This window comes from Myodes glareolus, chromosome 6 (assembly GCF_982192425.1).
Source record: "Myodes glareolus chromosome 6, mMyoGla1.1, whole genome shotgun sequence".
Taxonomy (NCBI): Eukaryota; Metazoa; Chordata; class Mammalia; order Rodentia; family Cricetidae; genus Myodes; species Myodes glareolus.
In genome coordinates this window covers 6,980,019-6,985,319 of record NC_142031.1, presented here as the reverse complement: position 1 = coordinate 6,985,319, position 5,301 = coordinate 6,980,019, and positions in this window count along the sequence as shown.

The following is a 5,301-nucleotide window of genomic DNA, read 5'->3' as shown; positions in this document are numbered from 1 at the left end:
TCGGGGTGAGGACGTGGGTAGGGGAGGCCGGCCTGGGGACCAGGGTGAGGCTGGGAGCTCTGGGATGGCCATCTGAGGAGTCATTGGCAGCACCCACAGGCTAGCCCCTCTCTGCCCTAAATCCCCAGGGGATGGCACAAAAATATGCTCAGTTTTTGCTATTCAGTGATAGGAGGGAGCACTTGCTGTCTTCTCTAAAAGCCAAAATCTACTTCCTGGGAAAGAGGGCATCTCCTAGGAACCTTTGCATGTACAATATGCTGTTATTGCCACTTTTAATCTAAAAAATCACCTTTATTATATTTATTTTTATTGTGTGTACGTATGTATGTGAGAGGGGGAGAAAGATGGAGATGAGGCAGGAAAGGGGGAGGGATAGAGGGGGAAGAGAGAGAGAGAGGGAGAGGGAGGGACGGAGGGAGAGAGAGAGAGAGAGAGAGAGAGAGAGAGAGAGAGAGAGAGAGAGGAGAGAGAGCAAGAGAAAACAAGCGAATTTACTTGTACTGGCTCTGACCCGGGGGAAGGCACGTGGGTTTTCCTCGGCTGTACCCCTCACCCCCAACAAGCCTTGGTTTGAAGTTGAGAGGGAACGTTTTCAAAGTCATGGTTCAGACACCAAGGCCCTACAGAGTTGAAGCCATACAAGAGCTGCTTGACAAAGAGAAGCCAGTTGAGAAACAAAGGCCCAGCCATTTGTTAGAGTTAGATCCCTGGGACTTCAGGCCCACTCAGGCCTCCTCGGAGACAAGGGAATGGGGCACTGGAAAGATAAATGTGGAGTGGGGCTCAGCCAATGGGTCTGGATGCTTCCATGAGACTAACCAAGACCCAATGTCCCTCCCTTTCCTCATGCCCTTTCGGAAATTGCTAGGGCAGACAGGGCTATAGCTCTGACTGCAAGGGCTGCCTTAGTGAATAAGTTCATGGTGCAGGCTGGCTCACGGAACATTCTCTGAACCCTTTGCCTCCAGGCTGTATAATAGAAATATGGGAGGCTTCTGACTTTAGCTGACCCTCCTGCAATGCAGGAAGATGGAGGTCTGATCTTTATGTCTCTGAAGCTGAAGCTCGCCCATTTGTGAGTGGTCTTAAAACAAGCCAAGCTGGCAGAAACCCTCCATTCCTCCCAGCCTTGTAGCTGCAGAGCTCAGAAGAGGGAGTCAGATCCCCTGGAATCGCAGTTACAGGTGGTTGTGGGCCGCCATGTGGTTGCTGGGAGCTGAACCCAGGTCCTCTGCAAGAGCTGCCAGTGCTCCTCATCACTGAGCCGTCCTTGCAGCCCCTCAAGCTGAGTCCGGTATCTGGACATGATAACCAGGTGTCATGGTTTGGTCTTAGATCCCCTCAGCATCTTTACGCTCTCCAACACATTACACTCACATCTGCCAGCGGAGCCCAGCATGGTAGATAATGGCCACTCTGCCCTAGCCTCTTAAACTAGAATCCGTCTGGAATCTTCAAAGCAAAAAGGGACTTTAAAATATGTGGTATGTGGTTAGAGCAAAATACTGAGAAACGAGGATGGGGAAGGAAAACTTGAGCTATGTTTGCCTTGCAAATGTAAGGGCCTGAGTTTCATCCTAGAACCCATGCTAACAAAAAACAAACAAACATACAAACAACAGTGTGGCGGCGTGCCCTGGGATCTCCAGTGCAGGAGGTGATGGTGTGGGAGAATAGTCTGTATTCTGTCAATCATGTATTTTAATAAAACGCTGATTGGCCAGGCAGGAAGTATTGGCGAATCAACCAGACAGGACGTAGAGGCGGGGCAATGAGAATAGGAGAAGGCTAGAGAGGAGGAAGCTCCCTCCGCCATTCCTGCCCAGACCACCGAAGAGGCAACATGTGAGCTGCCACACTGAGAAAGGTACTGAGCCGTGTGGCTAACATAGATAATGATAATGGATTAATATAAGTTACAAGGACTAATAAGAAGCCTGACCTAATGGGCCAATCAGTTTATAATCTTATGGAGTCCTGTGTGTGATTTTTCTTGGGGTATGCCGGTTGAGGGGTACTGGGTGGGACAGATACCCCAACAAGCCGGCCCTCATGTTACATATGGTTCCCACATGGATAACTGAATCCACAGAAAGCTTGAGAAAGCTGGAAAAGAATAGAGTACAGCATGTTTTCTTGGTAGCAGCAATTTCTCAGGTCTGCTCTGCTTGCTAGAGGCAAGCAAATGCTCTCATCTAAGTGAGGCTTCCTGACTCAGCTTTAGATGCAAAACCCTGCAGCTCTTTTAAGAGGTCCTGCCACAAAACACTTAAATGGTGTTAATGAAAAGCTGAATGCATGCTTTTCGGTTTTTAGCCATAGCAGGAAAAAAGCCATGTTGTTTTAAAATGCCAACTTTCTGGGCTGTCCCGCTAGGGAAAACTCTGACTCTTTCAGGCAGGCAGTCCGACTGAGTGTGGTCTGTGAGCAGAATGCTGAAGCTTGCTTGCTGGCAAGGACCTTGAAACGCCATAGAGTTGTGACAAAAGAAATGGTTGCAGCTGGTACCTCGGCCACGAGACTGGAAAGCTAAGGAATGGGCTGGAGCTAGCCGTCAAAGCCACAGCTTTATCCTCTCCATAAAGACTCATGTGATCAGAAAAAGAGAGATATACAGTAAAGAGAGATTCAAAGACAAAGAAAATCTCTAAATGGTTTACAGTGTTTTAAAAATATATGCAAGCTAAAAGTTAAGTTCTTAAAGTAAAAAAAAAAAGAAAGAGTGAAAGAGAGTAGTTGGGTGTGGTGGTACACACCTTTAATCCCAACACTTGGGAAGCAGAGGTAGATTGACCTCTGTGACTTCAAGGGGCAGAGGTAGATTGACCTCTGTGACCTCAAGGTGTGGTAGTACACGCCTTTAATTCCAGCACTGGGGAGGCAGAGACAGGCAGATCTCTGTGAGTTCAAGGACAGCCTGGTCTACAGAGTTATTCCAGGACAAAGATATACAGAGAACCTGTCTCAAAAAGCCAAAAGTAAAAGTAAAAATATAAGAAATAGAGGTTAAAGTAAAGCCACATAAAGATGGAAAATAAACAGAGAATCTTGATACTGTATGTTATTATGCTCTCTTTGAATTGTTTGAATGCTAAGGAAGGAGCAACAGCTGCTAAAAGACTTTTGTTTATAAATGCTGCTGAACTAACCTAAGATAGGTATTTTGAAAATACCTTGGCTTCAAAACTGAAGTCAAAAGGTATGTTACTTTGGAGAAGAGATTTTGCTTTTGTTTCCACAGAAAATGAGAGGCTGTGGATTCATTCTGAGTTAAGAAAAATCAGGTTCGAGAAAGGAAGACCACCTGAGAAATCTCCAATAGGAACAGATGGCCCAGATGACAGAGTTCTTCATCCAGAACAGATTCAAGACTGCTGCCTGAGATGATCAAGACTCCCAGGATATTCCAGTCAGGACTTGATTATACCTCTAAATTTTCCTTAGGTCCCTATAAGATCATCAGCATCCCTAACCAGCAGGAAGTAGTCTGGAATACTACGCCCACATTCCTCAAAAATGGACTATGGATATTTTTCTTTGTTTAAAAAAAAAAAGAGGGAAATGGTGCGGGAGAATTATCTGTATTCTGTCAATCATGTATTTTAATAAAACACTGATTGGCCAGGCAGGAAGTATAGGCGGGAATACCAGACAGGAAGTAGAGGTGATGCAATGAGAACAGGAGAATTCTGGGAAGCAGGAAGCTTCCTCTGCCATTCCTGCGCAGACCACCGAAGAGGCAGCATGTAACTTGCCCAGCTGAGAAAGGTACTGAGCCATGTGGCTAATGTAGATAAGGATAATGGGATAACATAAGTTATAAGAGCTAATAAGTAGCCTGACGTAATGGGCCAATCAGTTTATAACCTAATGTAGACTCCATGTGATTTTCTTTGGAACTTGCCGGTTGTGGGGTACTGGGTAGGACAGAAACCCCAACAAGCCGGCCCGTCATGTTACAAGGCGAAGACAGGCAGAGCCCTACAGCTTGCTAGCCAAGCAGGATAATCTACTGGAGAATTTAAGACCAATAAGAGGCCCTGCCCAGGAAAGGTGGTGAAGGTTGGAAAGCTGAATGGGCAGTTAAGAGCACTGGTTGCTCTTCCAGAGGACCTGGGTTCAATTCCCAGCACCCACATGGCAGATCACAGCCATCAGGAACTCCAGTTCCCTGGGATCTGATGCCCTCTTCTGCCTCTACAGGCACTGTGTGTATGTGGTGCACAGTCATACATGTAGAACAAACACCCTATAAAGGGGATATGATATAGAGATGAATACTTTGCATTGGTATGGATCTTGGTTTATTGATACAAATTTAAAATCAATTTTGTTATATGTATATTTCTGCTCTTGATTAAGGTATTGTGTTGTGCAATTCATTTAAAAATGTAATGAATAATTAAGAAATATGGGTTAATAGATAGTCATCTATAACAGTCAAGTTCTGAAATCCATGCTCAAACCCAACATTCTTCTGTCTTGTTTCGTCTGAGATCAAGTCTTACTATATAGACCAAGCTATGATCAAACTCACAGCAACCCCTGTTAGCTTCCCGAGTGCCAGGATGAGAGGCACAAGCCACCGTGCTGGGCTAATAATGCCAACACCAGGAATGGTGGCTCATGCCTGTCACCCCAGCCCACAGGAACTAGAGGCAGGCCCCTCTCCATGCTCTAAGCTAGCCTGCACTATATAGTAAGACCTTGTCACAAAAAACAAGCAATACTCTACGCAAAAATACCCTCAGCACTTAACAGCATCTGCTGCTCTCACAGAAGACCTCGTTCAGCTCCCAGCACCCACATGATGGCTCCCAGCTGCCTCTAACTTCAACTCCAGCTGAGCCAATGGCCTCTTTTGGCTTCTATGGGCACAAGTCACAAATATGGTATACATATGTGCATGCAAACAAAACTCTCATACATATAAAATAACACAAGACAAATCTAAACAACAGCAAAAACCTAAGCCAATGATCTTACTTCTTGGAGATTTTGCTCCAGGTGAGGGGGACATGAAATAGGATCCGACCCTTACTCCCCTGGTAGTCTCAGGCACATGGCAAATCAATACCTGCTAAACGCATGCCAGACTGTGGAGGAGGGAATGGGTGCTTCTGAAACAGGCCATGGTGGGCTGTAGTGATATTTTATTGTGATCTAACAAATAAAGCTTGCCTGAGGATCAGCGTGCAGAGCTAAGCCATTAGTTAGCCATAGAGGCCAGGCAGTGGTGGCACACACCTTTAATCCCAGCACTTGGGAGGCAGAGGCAGAGGACTCTCTATGAGTTCA